This window comes from Oncorhynchus gorbuscha, linkage group LG16 (assembly GCF_021184085.1).
Source record: "Oncorhynchus gorbuscha isolate QuinsamMale2020 ecotype Even-year linkage group LG16, OgorEven_v1.0, whole genome shotgun sequence".
NCBI lineage: Eukaryota > Metazoa > Chordata > Actinopteri > Salmoniformes > Salmonidae > Oncorhynchus > Oncorhynchus gorbuscha.
The window spans coordinates 88,647,570-88,665,537 of NC_060188.1; the positions used below are offsets into that span (position 1 = coordinate 88,647,570).

The 17,968-nt window shown below is 45.1% G+C and overlaps 1 protein-coding gene across 1 annotated transcript in view; it reads right to left on the reverse strand.

Moving 5' to 3' along the window:
- LOC123999858 (CBP80/20-dependent translation initiation factor-like) overlaps positions 1-17,968 on the reverse strand; it is a 139,988-nt gene that overhangs the window by 67,918 nt on the left and 54,102 nt on the right. The window lies entirely within an intron of this gene.

The window sequence follows — 17,968 nt, forward strand, 5'->3', positions numbered from 1 at the left end:
AGTTGCACTTATTTGTGTAAAACATGTTATTGGTCCACATTATATGTGGGTATCAAATAGTACTCGTAGCAGCAGGTCCATACTCAGTGGTGTGTTGTGTTTCATACATTTTGTTGGTTGGTTTAGATTTAAAGACTTGCCAGCCTGAAGAGATCTACCAATGAAAAAGTAGATCTGACGTCAAAGAAGGTAGGGCAGCCCTGATGTAACAAGATGTGGTAAAGGGGAAGGGGTCTGAATACTTTCCAAATGCACTGCATATCCAGGGAGAACCATGATTCCATGAAACAGAGTATCTTACAATCCCTGATGTCTCTCTGGAAGGAGATCCTCTCCCTGAACCCGTCTACTTTATAGTCCAGGGACTGAACATTATGTAGTAATATACTAGGAAGCCGTGGATGGTATGCACACACCTCCTGCTGTATTTAAAAAAATATATGTACATCTAGCAAGCCAGGCAACTAAAAGCAAATATAGACCATGTGTGTTTGTTGCTTGTTTATTAGCAAAATATCTAGCCAGCTCACATAATAACCAGAACATGGCTGACATGTTTCATTTAAACTGTAGCCAACTGTAATTCACCATAAAGAGGAAAATTAACACATTACAGGGTCATTATTTGCAAATGATTTACAAGTATGGCGAGCTGGCAACTTACTGTTAATGTGAAGAAATTAAAGCAGTGCATTGCATTCTGTCCTCCATGTTAGCAAAAGCAATTTTGGGTGACCCACTATTGGCTCCTTGATGTGCCGCTAGATAAAATGTTTCCTTTGCCACAACGATGTCACAGCACCAATTTGCCAAGCTGCGGCACAGCTACAGTCCACGAGGTAGCGTGGACCGAGGTAGCGTGAATTTAGAACTTAGTCAATATTGCTTGCTGCATCCGGTTACCATGACGGTCACAACAGGGTCAAAGTTGAATGTCTCTTGCTCAGTTGCTGCCAAATCAACGGCAATATAAAAAGGTGCATGCCGACAAGAAAGGGGTAAAGATGTGGCTGTTTGAAAAGGGAACATAAAGTTGTTTTTACAGACAACATACGGTGAAATCTATGTGAAAAACATATTAGTAAGGGCCAAGTCTTGATACGCAAAACTGCCAAGACGCCATTCATATTGGCTACAACTAGTTGCTTTTCTCAGAGATCCTAGATCATATCATTTCTTCTGTCACATGACCCGTTTGCTTGCCTTGCCCATTTCAAAACCTGTTCCAGTCTTTGATGTGTAATACATGTGGAACTCGTACTAATTTGCCACATTACTAAAGTGAACAGCCCGTGCTAAACAACTGGTGCTAGCCAACTGGCATCCTCCACACAGGCAGGCAGCAGAGAGATACACAGGGTACTGATGCTTAAGTACAGACATCCATCCAAGGTAGCATCCCAAATGGCACCCTATTCCTTATAAAATGCACTACTTTTAACCAGGGCCCCCCATAGGGCTCTGGGCAAAAGTAGTGCATGACGTAGGGAATAGAGTGTCATTTGGGATTGGGACCCAAGCCAAGTTTCCTCTCGGACCTCACAGCTCACATTATTTCATTAAGAGAGGTATTCCGGAGCGCAGAAGGCAGGCAGGCTGACAGGGTAAGAGAAGCGTAGCTCCAACTAAACAGGAAACTCTGTGGAATGTCTTTCCACCCAAGGCCAGGCAGGGCCTCCAATACCCGCTCTCTCCCTCGGTCTCAGTTCAAACCCTGGATCAACTCCAGGCGAGAATGCACACGCGCTAGTACAAAACGCTATACTGCTGCACTATTTGACAGCATCTTGACTGGCTGCATCGCCGCCTGGTTTGGAAACTGCTTGTCATCCAACCGCAAGGCACTACAGAGGGTAGTACGTACGGCCCAGTACATCAACGGGGTCTGAGCTCCCTGCCATCCAGGACCTCTATAACAGGCAGTGTCAGCGGAAGGCCCTAAATATTGTCAAAGACTCCAGCCACCAAAGCCATAGACTGTTCTCTCTGCAACCGCATGGCAAGTGGTACTGATGCACGAAGTCTGGAACCAACAGAACTCTGAACAGCTTCTACCCCCAAGTCATAAGACTGATAAATAGTTTACCAAATAGCTACCTGAACTCTCTGCATTGACCCCCTTTTGCACGGACTCATCACATACACTGCTGCTACTGTTTATGATCTATCCTGTTACCGAGTCACTTTACCCCTATAATCTATACTTACAGAACCAGTCAAAAGTTGACACCTAAACTATTGCAGGGTTGTTGTTTTACAGTTTTCTACATTGTAGAATAATAGTAAAGACATTACACTATGAAATAACACATATGGACTCATGTAGTAACTACAAACAAAAAAAGTGTTAAACAAATCAAAATATATTTTATATTTGGGATTCTTCAAAGTAGCCACCCTTTGCCTTGACAACTTCGCACACTTGGCACTCCCTCAACCAGCTTCAACTGGAATGCTTTTCCAACAGTCTTGACGTAGTTCCCACATATGCTGAGCACTTGTTGGCTGCTTTTCCTTCACTCTGCGGTCAAACTAATTCAAAACCATCTCAATTGGGTTGAGGTCGGGTGTTTGTGGAGGCCAGGTCATCTGATGCAATCTCAAATTTGGACTCAAATGACAGATTTCCCCCTGTTTAATGTGCATTGGTCGTGTTTCTTGACCCAAGCAAGTCTCTTCTTCTTATCGGTGTCCTTAAGTAGTGGTTTCTTTGCAGCAATTTGACCATGAAGGCCTGATTCACACAGTCTCTTCTGAACAGTTGATGTTGAGATGTGTCTGTAACTTTACTTCTGTGAAGCATTTATTTGGGCTGCAATTTCTGGGGCTGGTAAATCCAGGTGACAACGTCATGAAGCTGGTTGAGAGAATTCCAAGATTGTTGAAAGCTGTCATCAAGGCAAATGGTGGCTATTTTGTAGAACCTGTTCAACACTTTTTTGATTACTACATGATCCCATATGTGTTATTTCATAGTTTTGATGTCTTCACTATTATTCTACAATCTAGAAAATAGTACAAATAAAGAAAAACCCTGTCCAAACTTTTGACTGGTACTGTACATATCTACCACAAGGACCTCGTACCCCTGCACATCAACTCGGTACTGATACCCCGTGTATATAGTCAAGTTATTACTCTGGTTATTTATTCCTTGTTTTATTATCTTTATTTATCTCCTGTTGTTAAGGGCCAGTAAATGTGCATTTCACTGTTCGTCTATACCTGTTGTTTATGAAGAATGTGTTAAATAACATTTGATTTGATTTTGAACGTCAGTGTGAGTGGGCAGTGTGGGATTACAATGCCTCAGATATATAAACCAGACTCCGACCAACACAGAGACCAAAAACAATATGACAGTCTTGCAAAACAGCCATCAGCTTTTGCAAAAACAGCAAGGTTCTTTTACTCAGAATCCCAGGCATGTGCATAACAGCTGACCACAGAACTTGAGATGGCTGAGAAAATGTGATGTGCGTTTCCAATAGTACCGGTGGTAAAATACACATTACAACACACCAGAAAGAATCCTTCTATTCGAGAAGCATGAATACAAAGCTCTGAAACACAGTCTGCCAATGACCTTTCTCCAATCAGCCCAGGTCCGTCCAATAGGTCTGCTAGATGGATGATGAGTCAGAAATCCACTGCCTCGTCTCTCCAAGAGGGATACCACATTTCTATACAGAACATGCAGTTATTGTGGATCTGTCTGATTCCTTTCCAAAGGGTCACACATCGAAGATAAAAATTAGGCTCTAGTCTTATGGCTTATTGTTAACAGGCTCTAGTCTAGTCTAATGGTTTATTGTTAACAGGCTCTAGTCTAGTCTTATGGCTTATTATTAACAGGCTCTAGCCTAGTCTAATGGCTTATTGTTAACAGGCTCTAGTCTAGTCTAATGGTTTATTGTTAACAGGCTCTAGTCTAATGGCTTATTGTTAACAGGCTCTAGTCTAGTCTAATGGCTTATTATTAACAGGCTCTAGTCTTATGGCTTATTGTTAACAGGCTCTAGTCTAATGGTTTATTATTAACAGGCTCTAGTCTTATGGCTTATTGTTAACAGGCTCTAGTCTAGTCTAATGGCTTATTGTTAACAGGCTCTAGTCTAGTCTAATGGTTTATTATTAACAGGCTCTAGTCTAGTCTAATGGTTTATTATTAACAGGCTCTAGTCTAGTCTAATGGTTTACTATTAACAGGCTCTAGTCTAATGGCTTATTATTAACAGGCTCTAGTCTAATGGTTTAATGTTAACAGGCTCTAGTCTAGTCTAATGGTTTAATGTTAACAGGCTCTAGTCTAGTCTAATGGTTTATTATTAACAGGCTCTAGTCTAGTCTAATGGTTTATTATTAACAGGCTCTAGTCTAGTCTAATGGTTTACTATTAACAGGCTCTAGTCTAATGGCTTATTATTAACAGGCTCTAGTCTAATGGTTTAATGTTAACAGGCTCTAGTCTAGTCTAATGGTTTAATGTTAACAGGCTCTAGTCTAGTCTAATGGTTTATTATTAACAGGCTCTAGTCTAGTCTAATGGCTTATTATTAACAGGCTCTAGTCTTATGGCTTATTGTTAACAGGCTCTAGTCTAGTCTAATGGCTTATTATTAACAGGCTCTAGTCTTATGGCTTATTGTTAACAGGCTCTAGTCTAGTGTCTTATTATTAACAGGCTCTAGTCTAATGGTTTAATGTTAACAGGCTCTAGTCTAGTCTAATGGTTTAATGTTAACAGGCTCTAGTCTAGTCTAATGGTTTATTATTAACAGGCTCTAGTCTAATGGCTTATTATTAACAGGCTCTAGTCTAATGGTTTAATGTTAACAGGCTCTAGTCTAGTCTAATGGTTTAATGTTAACAGGCTCTAGTCTAGTCTAATGGTTTAATGTTAACAGGCTCTAGTCTAGTCTAATGGTTTAATATTAACAGGCTCTAGTCTAGTCTAATGGTTTATTATTAACAGGCTCTAGTCTAATGGTTTACTATTAACAGGCTCTAGTCTAATGGTTTACTATTAACAGGCTCTAGTCTAATGGTTTACTATTAACAGGCTCTAGTCTAATGGTTTACTATTAACAGGCTCTAGTCTAATGGTTTACTATTAACAGGCTCTAGTCTAGTCTTATGGCTTATTATTAATAGGCTCTAGTCTAGTCTAATGGTTTACTATTAACAGGCTCTAGTCTAGTCTAATGGTTTACTATTAACAGGCTCTAGTCTAGTCTAATGGCTTATTGTTAACAGGCTCTAGTCTAATGGTTTACTATTAACAGGCTCTAGTCTAATGGTTTACTATTAACAGGCTCTAGTCTAATGGTTTACTATTAACAGGCTCTAGTCTAATGGTTTACTATTAACAGGCTCTAGTCTAATGGTTTACTATTAACAGGCTCTAGTCTAATGGTTTACTATTAACAGGCTCTAGTCTAATGGTTTACTATTAACAGGCTCTAGTCTAATGATTTATTATTAACAGGTTGTAGTGTTCAGGCTCTACTCTAGAGTCTACTGGTTTATTATTAACAGGTTGTAGTGTTCAGGCTCTACTCTAGAGTCTACTGGTTTATTATTCCCAGACAGGCCAGTCAGAGAACCGGTGTTCTCTGGCCATAAGAAGCCTTTATGAGTGGAGCAGCCAGTCTACAGCGTCAGGCAGAAAGCCACAGCTTAAAGACAATGGGGGGAGAGAGAGAGAGAGATCGCTGGATGATTGGTGCTTTTGTAAAGCGGGAGAGCGGTGTCTTGCTTTTCTGGTTTTCAATCAGTTCAGTCAGAGGCGGGATGAGGCTGTCATCACAATGACAGACTGTTAGGGAACAACATTACCCCAGTCCCCACTTCCACATTCAGTGGGATACACACTTCAGAACTACATCAACAAATTATTATAACTAATAGTTAATATTGTATATACACTGTACATCAGTTATAACCAATGCTTATAAAGCCACTTGAATTGTTTTGATGGATAAAGGAGAATGATTTCACTTGGTCTTATTGATCAGCCTGGAAGGTAGAGAGCGAAAGCAGGACAGGATACTGCCTAATGGGCCCATGTCTGGCTGGTATATAATCACAAAGAGCCAGTACAGTCTGGTGGTCTAGTCTGGCTGGTATATGATCACAAAGAGCCAGTAGTCTGTCTGGTGGTCTAGTCTGGCTGGTATAGGATCACAAAGAGCCAGTACAGTCTGTTTGGTGGTCTAGTCTGGCTGGTATATAATCACAAAGAGCCAGTACAGTCTGGTGGTCTAGTCTGGCTGGTATATGATCACAAAGAGCCAGTAGTCTGTCTGGTGGTCTAGTCTGGCTGGTAGTCTGTCTGGTGGTCTAGTCTGGCTGGTATATGATCACAAAGAGCCAGTACAGTCTGTCTGGTGGTCTAGTCTGGCTGGTATATAATCACAAAGAGCCAGTACAGTCTGTTTGGTGGTCTAGTCTGGCTGGTATATAATCACAAAGAGCCAGTACAGTCTGGTGGTCTAGTCTGGCTGGTATATAATCACAAAGAGCCAGTACAGTCTGGTGGTCTAGTCTGGCTGGTATATAATCACAAAGAGCCAGTACAGTCTGGTGGTCTAATCTGGCTGGTATATGATCACAAATAGCCAGTACAGTCTGGTGGTCTAGTCTGGCTGGTATATGATCACAAAGAGCCAGTACAGTCTGGTGGTCTAGTCTGGCTGGTATATAATCACAAAGAGCCAGTACAGTCTGTCTGGTGGTCTAGTCTGGCTGGTATATAATCACAAATAGCCAGTACAGTCTGGTGGTCTAGTCTGGCTGGTATATAATCACAAAGAGCCAGTACAGTCTGTCTGGTGGTCTAGTCTGGCTGGTATATAATCACAAAGAGCCAGTACAGTCTGTTGGTCTAGTCTGGCTGGTATATAATCACAAATAGCCAGTAGTCAGTCTGGTGGTCTAGTCTGGCTGGTATATAATCACAAAGAGCCAGTACAGTCTGTCTGGTGGTCTAGTCTGGCTGGTATATAATCACAAAAAGCCAGTACAGTCTGGTGGTCTAGTCTGGCTGGTATATAATCACAAAGAGCCAGTACAGTCTGGTGGTCTAGTCTGGCTGGTATATAATCACAAAGAGCCAGTACAGTCTGTCTGGTGGTCTAGTCTGGCTGGTATATAATCACAAAGAGCCAGTACAGTCTGGTGGTCTAGTCTGGCTGGTATATAATCACAAAGAGCCAGTACAGTCTGTCTGGTGGTCTAGTCTGGCTGGTATATAATCACAAAGAGCCAGTACAGTCTGTCTGGTGGTCTAGTCTGGCTGGTATATAATCACAAATAGCCAGTAGTCAGTCTGGTGGTCTAGTCTGGCTGGTATATAATCACAAATAGCCAGTACAGTCAGTCTGGTGGTCTAGTCTGGCTGGTATATAATCACAAAGAGCCAGTACAGTCTGTCTGGTGGTCTAGTCTGGCTGGTATATAATCACAAATAGCCAGTAGTCAGTCTGGTGGTCTAATCTGGCTGGTATATAATCACAAATAGCCAGTAGTCAGTCTGGTGGTCTAGTCTGGCTGGTATATAATCACAAATAGCCAGTACAGTCAGTCTGGTGGTCTAGTCTGGCGGGGGCACAGATAGGGGGCTCTACAGCGGGGGGCTTTGGCCCACACAGACTTTGTTTACCTCCGCCATCCACAAAGCCCTCTTTTTCTACCTTCTCTTTTCCTCCCATCAGCCCCGTCTTTCTCTGGTCTCTCTTCCCCTCCCTCTACCCACCTCCCATCTCTTACCAGTACAAATCAGGTCAGTGTGGATTGGTTTTCCAGTCTCAAATACAGTGGAAGGAGTAAGAGCCATAATAGGGTTTAAGGGGCGTGGTATGCAGGATATCCAGGGCCATGTCCCAAATGGTACCCTATTCCCTTCGTAGTGCACTACTCTTGACCAGAGCCCATAGAAAATAGGGTGCCATTTGGGATGCAAGCCCCACGACTGGCTCCTAATCCCACAGGGGAGGTGCCTCTAACAGCTATCACCATGCAATCCTCCTCTGTCCGGTCAACCAATGAGATGGTCAAGACCAGACCACCAGAAGTGATGATTATGGAGTGGAGATGTTGATACTCAACATCCCAGATGTCTGCCGTTCATTCATGAACTTGGACGCGTTGTTGAATGTCAGATGGTGAATTCTGGTGTATATCATTTAGAGGTTTGGGGAATAAAGAAAGACATCCAGACATAACACATTAACCCATTCACACAGGAAGAGTTGCAGGCACATAACACATTAACCCATTCACACAGGAAGAGTTGCAGGCACATAACACATTAACCCATTCACACAGGAAGAGTTGCAGGCACATAACACATCAACCCATTCACACAGGAAGAGTTGCAGGCACATAACACATTAACCCATTCACACAGGAAGAGTTGCAGGCACATAACACATTAACCCATTCACACAGGAAGAGTTGCAGGCAATAACACATTAACCCATTCACACAGGAAGAGTTGCAGGCAAATAACACATTAACCCATTCACACAGGAAGAGTTGCAGGCACATAACACATTAACCCATTCACACAGGAAGAGTTGCAGGCAAATAACACATTAACCCATTCACACAGGAAGAGTTGCAGGCAAATAACACATTAACCCATTCACACAGGAAGAGTTGCAGGCACATAACACATTAACCCATTCACACAGGAAGAGTTGCAGGCACATAACACATTAACCCATTCACACAGGAAGAGTTGCAGGCAAATAACACATTAACCCATTCACACAGGAAGAGTTGCAGGCACATAACACATTAACCCATTCACACAGGAAGAGTTGCAGGCACATAACACATTAACCCATTCACACAGGAAGAGTTGCAGGCAAATAACACATTAACCCATTCACACAGGAAGAGTTGCAGGCAAATAACACATTAACCCATTCACACAGGAAGAGTTGCAGGCACATAACACATTAACCCATTCACACAGGAAGAGTTGCAGGCAAATAACACATTAACCCATTCACACAGGAAGAGTTGCAGGCAAATAACACATTAACCCATTCACACAGGAAGAGTTGCAGGCAAATAACACATTAACCCATTCACACAGGAAGAGTTGCAGGCACATAACAGATTAACCCATTCACACAGGAAGAGTTGCAGGCAAATAACACATTAACCCATTCACACAGGAAGAGTTGCAGGCACATAACACATTAACCCATTCACACAGGAAGAGTTGCAGGCAAATAACACATTAACCCATTCACACAGGAAGAGTTGCAGGCAAATAACACATTAACCCATTCACACAGGAAGAGTTGCAGGCAAATAACACATTAACCCATTCACACAGGAAGAGTTGCAGGCAAATAACACATTAACCCATTCACACAGGAAGAGTTGCAGGCAAATAACACATTAACCCATTCACACAGGAAGAGTTGCAGGCACATAACACATTAACCCATTCACACAGGAAGAGTTGCAGGCACATAACACATTAACCCATTCACACAGGAAGAGTTGCAGGCAAATAACACATTAACCCATTCACACAGGAAGAGTTGCAGGCACATAACACATTAACCCATTCACACAGGAAGAGTTGCAGGCAAATAACACATTAACCCATTCACACAGGAAGAGTTGCAGGCAAATAACACATTAACCCATTCACACAGGAAGAGTTGCAGGCACATAACAGATTAACCCATTCACACAGGAAGAGTTGCAGGCACATAACACATTAACCCATTCACACAGGAAGAGTTGCAGGCACATAACACATTAACCCATTCACACAGGAAGAGTTGCAGGCACATAACACATTAACCCATTCACACAGGAAGAGTTGCAGGCAAATAACACATTAACCCATTCACACAGGAAGAGTTGCAGGCAAACACATGAACCCATTCACACAGTATTCAGACCCCTTGACTTTTCCCAAATGTTGTTACATTACAGCCCTTTTCTAAACTGGATTACACTCATTGTTTTTCTCATCAATCTACACACAATACCCCATAATGACCAAGCAAAAACAGAGTTTTAGACTTTTTGCAAATGTATAAAGAAATGAAAATCTGAAATAGCTTTTAGTTTTCAGACCCTTTGCTATGAGACCGTAAATTGAGCTCAGGTGCTTCCTGTTTCCATTGATCTTCCTTGAGATTTTTCTACAACTTGATTGGAGTCCACCAATTGATTTGACAAGACTTGGAAAGGCACACACCTGTCTATATAAGGTCCCACAGTTGACAGTGCATGTCAGAGCAAAAACCACGCCATGAGGGTGAAGGACTTGTCCGTAGAACTCCGAGACAGGATTGTGTCGAGGCACAGATCTGGGAAAGGGTAGCTAAACATTTCTGCAGCATGGAAGGTCCCCAAGAACACAGTGGCCTCCATCATTCTTAGTAGAACAAGTTTAGAACCACCAAGACTCGTCCTAGAGCTGGCCGTCCGGTCAAACTGAGCAATCGGGGGAGAAGAGCCTTGGTCAGGGAGGTGACCAAGAACCCGATGGTCACTCTGACAGAGCTCCAGAGATCCTCTGTGGAGACGGGCGAACCTTCCAGAAGGACAACCATCTCTGCAGCACTCCACCAATCAGGCCTTTATGGTAGAGTGGCCATAACGGAAGCCCCTCAGTAAAAGTCACAGAACAGCCCGCTTGGAGTTTGTAAAAAGGCAACTAGAGAACTCAAAGACCATGAGAAACAAGATTCTCTGGTCTGATGAAACCAAGATTGAACTCTTTGGCTTGAATGCCAAGCGTCACATCTGGAGGAAACCTGACACCATCCCTACGGTGAAGTATGGTGGTGCAGCATCATGCTGTGGGGATGTTTATCAGCGGCAGGGGAGACTAGTCAGGATCGAGGGAAAGATGAATGGAGCAAAGTACAGAGAGATCCTTGATGAAACCCTGCTCCAGAGCACTCAGGACCTCAGACTGGGGTAAAGGTTCACCTTCCAACAGGACAATGTCCCTAAGCACACAGCCAAGACAATGCAGGAGTGACTTCGGAAAAGTCTCTGAATGTCCTTTAGTGGCCCAGCCAGAGCCCGGACTTGAACCCAATCGAACATCTCTGGAGAGACCTGAAATTAGCTGTGCAGCGACGCTCCCCAAGAAGACTCCAGGCTGTAATCACTTCAAAAGGTGCTTTAACACCTGAGTAAAGGAACTGAATACTTATGTAAATGTGATCAGTTTTATTTTTAATCCATTTGCAAAAATGTTTTTTTTTTTTACATTTTCTTTTTGTCATTATGGGGTATTGTGTGTATATTAATAAGGGGCAAAAAAAATATTAAATAAAATAATATTAAATAAAATATTCAATTTTAGAATAAGGCTGTAACGTAACAAAATGTGGAAAAAGGCAAGGGGTCTGACAACTTTCCGAAAGCAGTGTGTGTGTGTGTGTGTGTGTGTGTGTGTGTGTGTGTGTGTGTGTGTGTGTGTGTGTGTGTGTGTGTGTGTGTGTGTGTGTGTGTGTGTGTGTGTGTGTGTGTGTGTGTGTGTGTGTGTGTACGAGTCTTCTCCAGTTCCTGATCTCTAGAAGGTCAGTGTTCCTCTGTGGTCGGTCACTGGGAGCACACCTAACACAGACTCTCTCCTCTCTGACAATGGCAGGAAAAGGGTGTAGGAGGGGGCTGCTCTCCACGCTGACCTCATTGTTCTACAGTGGACGTGAAGGAGGGAGAATGAGGAAGACAAGGATGGAGGAGGGAGCAGGGCCAACTATTCCTTCAGCCCCAGACAGGCCTGTGTTAAGTACGGTCCCAGCACCCGGACCCCAGTCACCGACCCGAGTCCCGAGGGCTGGTTGGCTGACTGCCTCCCCTCTGAGGCTCCTGCTCTGGTGCACGTAGACTGAGCGGGCCAGCCAGTCTGAGGAGACATCTTGAGTCTGGTCCCCTGGTCGCTTTGTTCTGCAGGAAGGAACTGGAGCGGACCAGGCCGGATATGTCCTCAGTGACTCTGTGGCCCCTGCCTGGCCACCACCGGTCAGCCGGCCAGGCCCATAACTCAGGTCCCCAATGACTGACTGGATCAGTAGCACTATGGACTGTGGGAAGCAGAGGGGTGAGACTCCGTCAGATAGCCTGGTGCCAGATCTGTTTGTGCTGTCTTGACAGCTCCTGACAATGACCAGCAAGTAAGATCACAAACCAATCTGGGACCAGGCTATCTGACTGCCTCTCCATTGGGAAAACAACCAGAACTCAGCCAATCTGGGACCAGGCTATCTGACTGCCTCCCCATTGAGAAAACCACCAGAAATCAGCCAGTCTGGGACCAGGCTATCTGACTGCCTCCCCATTGGGAAAACCACCAGAAATCAGCCAGTCTGGGACCAGGCTATCTGACTGCCTCCCCATTGGGAAAACCACCAGAAATCAGCCAATCTGGGACCAGGCTATCTGACTGCCTCCCCATTGGGAAAACAACCAGAAATCAGCCAGTCCCACAAGGGACAGAGGACAGGAAGTCCTAGATATATACAGTATGTCACCCTGGATCTCCTCATCACTGACTCAAGACAGAGGAAACTACAATCCATCTACTATAATGTAACTTAACCACCATGATGTTTACCAACATGACTTCAGTCTTCATTAATTGGGGCGGCAGTGTAGCCTAGTGGTTAGAGTGTTGGACTAGTAACCGGAAGGTTGCGAGTTCAAACCCCCGAGCTGACAAGGTACAAATCTGTCATTCTGCCCCTGAACAGGCAGTTAACCCACTGTTCCCAGGCCGTCATTGAAAATAAGAATGTGTTCTTAACTGACTTGCCTGGTTAAATAAAGGTAAAATTAAAATTAAAATGAGCCAGGGCCGATATACTGTATATCCATCAGGCTGGAGTTGATGAGACCATGAGAGTTTATAAAGGACAACAAATGGGACGATGGAAATGATTTGCACAAGGACATGAGCAAACGTGCACATCCCACGCACGCGTACAGACGAGCCGGGCTCGAATGTCAATGAAAAAACATAGTCACCCATAGCAAAAGGAAGAACGTGATGAAAGGCAAGGAATAGCAATACCTATTGAAATCAAATGGGGCCGGATGACTTCCGCACATGGCAGCCAAGTTGCAGTCTCACAAAAAAGGCAACTGTTGTTAGGGTATTGAAAATATATCACACACCCAGAGTCATGCAAGCATTGTGTTGACATGCTCAGAATCCCCCAGAGCACGCAGAGATATACATATCACAATAACAATCTCATGTTGACTTCACCAACCCCGATGACTGAGACGTCTGTCACTATGAAAACATGAGAGGGCTATCCTGCCATCACTGTACCTCTCTGGCCCTGTCAGGCTCTTAAATCTGACATGAGAGGGCTATCCTGCCATCAGTGACTACTGTACCTCTGGCCCTGGCCCTGACATCAGCCATCAGTGACTACTGTACCTCTCTGGCCCTGTCAGGCTCTTAAATCTGACATGAGAGGGCTATCCTGCCATCAGTGACTACTGTACCTCTCTGGCCCCGTCAGGCTCTTAAATCTGACATGAGAGGGCTATCCTGCCATCAGTGACTACTGTACCTCTCTGGCCCTGTCAGGCTCTTAAATCTACTTCCGGCGCCGACAGAGATGGCCGCCTCGCTTCGCGTTCCTAGGAAACGATGCAGTTTTTTTTTTACGTGTTATTTCTTACATTAGTACCCCAGGTCATCTTAGGTTTCATTACATACAGTCGAGAAGAACTACTGAATATAAGATCAGCGTCAACTCACCATCAGTACGAACAAGAATATGTTTTCCGCGACGCGGATCCTGTGTTCTGCCTTACAAACAGGTCAACGGAATTGATTCCATGCAGCGACCCCAAAAAACGACTTCGTAAAAGAGGGAAACGTAGCGGTCTTCTGGTCAGACTCCGGACACGGGCACATCGCGCACCAATCCCTAGCATTCTTCTTGCCAATGTCCAGTCTCTTGACAACAAGGTTGATGAAATCCGAGCAAGGGTAGCATTCCAGAGGGACATCAGAGACTGTAACGTTCTCTGCTTCACGGAAACATGGCTCACTGGAGAGACGCTATCCGGGGCGGTGCAGCCAACGGGTTTCTCCACGCATCGCGCCAACAGAAACAAACATCTTTCTGGTAAGAAGAGTGGCGGGGGCGTATGCCTCATGACTAACGAGACATGGTGTGATGAAAGAAACATACAGGAACTCAAATCCTTCTGTTCACCTGATTTAGAATTCCTCACAATCAAATGTAGACCACATTATCTACCAAGAGAAATCTCTTCGATTATAATCACAGCCGTATATATCCCCCCCCAAGCAGACACATCGATGGCTCTGAACGAACTTTATTTAACTCTTTGCAAACTGGAAACCATTTATCCGGAGGCTGCATTCATTGTAGCTGGGGATCATAACAAAGCTAATCTGAAAACAAGACTCCCTAAATTTTATCAGCATATCGATTGCGCAACCAGGGGTGGAAAAACCTTGGATCATTGTTACTCTAACTTCCGCGATGCATGTAAGGCCCTGCCCCGCCCCCCTTTCGGAAAAGCTGACCACGACTCCATTTTGTTGATCCCTGCCTACAGACAGAAACTTAAACAAGAGGCTCCCACGCTAAGGTCTGTCCAACGCTGGTCCGACCAAGCTGACTCCACACTCCAAGACTGCTTCCATCACGTGGACTGGGACATGTTTCGTATTGCGTCAGATAACAATATTGACGAATACGCTGATTCGGTGTGCGAGTTCATTAGAACGTGCGTTGAAGATGTCATTCCCATAGCAACGATAAAAACATTCCCTAACCAGAAACCGTGGATTGATGGCAGCATTCGCGCGAACCACTGCTTTTAATCAGGGCAAGGTGTCTGGTAACATGACCGAATACAAACAGTGCAGCTATTCCCTCCGCAAGGCTATCAAACAAGCTAAGCGTCAGTACAGAGACAAAGTAGAATCTCAATTCAACGGCTCAGACACAAGAGGCATTGTGGCAGGGTCTACAGTCAATCACGGACTACAAGAAGAAACCCAGCCCAGTCACGGACCAGGATGTCTTGCTCCCAGGCAGACTAAATAACTTTTTTGCCCGCTTTGAGGACAATACAGTGCCACTGACACGGCCTGCAACGGAAACATGCGGTCTCTCCTTCACTGCAGCCGAGGTGAGTAAGACATTTAAACGTGTTAACCCTCGCAAGGCTGCAGGCCCAGACGGCATCCCCAGCAGCGCCCTCAGAGCATGCGCAGACCAGCTGGCCGGTGTGTTTATGGACATATTCAATCAATCCCTATACCAGTCTGCTGTTCCCACATGCTTCAAGAGGGCCACCATTGTTCCTGTTCCCAAGAAAACTAAGGTAACTGAGCTAAACGACTACCGCCCCATAGCACTCACTTCCGTCATCATGAAGTGCTTTGAGAGACTAGTCAAGGACCATATCACCTCCACCCTACCTGACACCCTAGACCCACTCCAATTTGCTTACCGCCCAAATAGGTCCACAGACGATGCAATCTCAACCACACTGCACACTGCCCTAACCCATCTGGACAAGAGGAATACCTATGTGAGAATGCTGTTCATCGACTACAGCTCGGCATTCTACACCATAGTACCCTCCAAGCTCGTCATCAAGCTCGAGACCCTGGGTCTCGACCCCGCCCTGTGCGACTGGGTACTGGACTTCCTAACGGGCCGCCCCCAGGTGGTGAGGGTAGGCAACAACATCTCCTCCCCGCTGATCCTCAACACGGGGGCCCCACAAGGGTGCGTTCTGAGCCCTCTCCTGTACTCCCTGTTCACCCACGACTGCGTGGCCACGCACGCCTCCAACTCAATCATCAAGTTTGCGGACGACACAACAGTGGTAGGCTTGATTACCAACAACGACAAGACAGCCTACAGGGAGGAGTTGAGGGCCCTCAGAGTGTGGTGTCAGGAAAATAACCTCACACTCAACGTCAACAAAACTAAGGAGATGATTGTGGACTTCAGGAAACAGCAGAGGGAACTCCCCCCTATCCACATCGATGGAACAGCAGTGGAGAGGGTAGCAAGTTTTAAGTTCCTCGGCATACACATCACAGACAAACTGAATTGGTCCACTCACACAGACAGCGTCGTGAAGAAGGCGCAGCAGCGCCTCTTCAACCTCAGGAGGCTGAAGAAATTCGGCTTGTCACCAAAAGCACTCACAAACTTCTACAGATGCACAATCGAGAGCATCCTGGCGGGCTGTATCACCGCCTGGTACGGCAACTGCTCCGCCCTCAACCGTAAGGCTCTCCAGAGGGTAGTGAGGTCTGCACAACGCATCACCGGGGGCAAACTACCTGCCCTCCAGGACACCTACACCACCCGATGTTACAGGAAGGCCATAAAGATCATCAAGGACATCAACCACCCGAGCCACTGCCTGTTCACCCCGCTATCATCCAGAAGGCGAGGTCAGTACAGGTGCATCAAAGCTGGGACCGAGAGACTGAAAAACAGCTTCTATCTCAAGGCCATCAGACTGTTAAACAGCCACCACTAACATTGAGTGGCTGCTGCCAACACACTGTCATTGACACTGACCCAACTCCAGCCACTTTAATAATGGGAATTGATGGGAAATTATGTAAATATATCACTAGCCACTTTAAACAATGCTACCTTATATGTTACTTACCCTACATTATTCATCTCATATGCATACGTATATACTGTACTCTATATCATCGACTGCATCCTTATGTAATACATGTATCACTAGCCACTTTAACTATGCCACTTTGTTTACTTTGTCTACATACTCATACCATCTACTGTATGCTGCCCTGTACCATCACTCATTCATATATCCTTATGTACATATTCTTTATCCCCTTACACTGTGTATAAGACAGTAGTTTTGGAATTGTTAGTTAGATTACTTGTTGGTTATTACTGCATTGTCGGAACCAGAAGCACAAGCATTTCGCTACACTCGCATTAACATCTGCTAACCATGTGTATGTGACAAATACATTTTGATTTGATTTGATTTGAATCTAACATGAGAGGGCTATCCTGCCATCAGTGACTACTGTACCTCTCTGGCCCTGTCAGGCTCTTAAATCTGACCTGAGAGGGCTATCCTGCCATCAGTGACTACTGTACCTCTCTGGCCCGGTCAGGCTCTTAAATCTGACCTGAGAGGGCTATCCTGCCATCAGTGACTACTGTACCTCTCTGGCCCTGTCAGGCTCTTAAATCTGACCTGAGAGGGCTATCCTGCCATCAGTGACTACTGTACCTCTCTGGCCCTGTCAGGCTCTTAAATCTGACCTGAGAGGGCTATCCTGCCATCAGTGACTACTGTACCTCTCTGGCCCTGTCAGGCTCTTAAATCTGACCTGAGAGGGCTATCCTGCCATCAGTGACTACTGTACCTCTCTGGCCCTGTCAGGCTCTTAAATCTGACCTGAGAGGGCTATCCTGCCATCAGTGACTACTGTACCTCTCTGGCCCTGTCAGGCTCTTAAATCTGACATGAGAGGGCTATCCTGCCATCAGTGACTACTGTACCTCTCTGGCCCTGTCAGGCTCTTAAATCTGACCTGAGAGGGCTATCCTGCCATCAGTGACTACTGTACCTCTCTGGCCCTGTCAGGCTCTTAAATCTGACCTGAGAGGGCTATCCTGCCATCAGTGACTACTGTACCTCTCTGGCCCTGTCAGGCTCTTAAATCTGACCTGACGTAAACAAGCACACACACAGACCTTGGCATAGACCTAAAGCATTGCTAGGGTGAGGTGGGTGTAAACTATGTCAGAAATGGGACTGAATAGAGGGAAGGGGAAGGGGCTTGACTCATCCTTAATGAAGCACGTCTCACTCCAGACCCAGCTCCATAGAATCATCCTGCAGGAATCTCATAACATGGGGGGTGTAGAGGATGCTGGTCCTCCCCTGTGCCCTGCCTTTC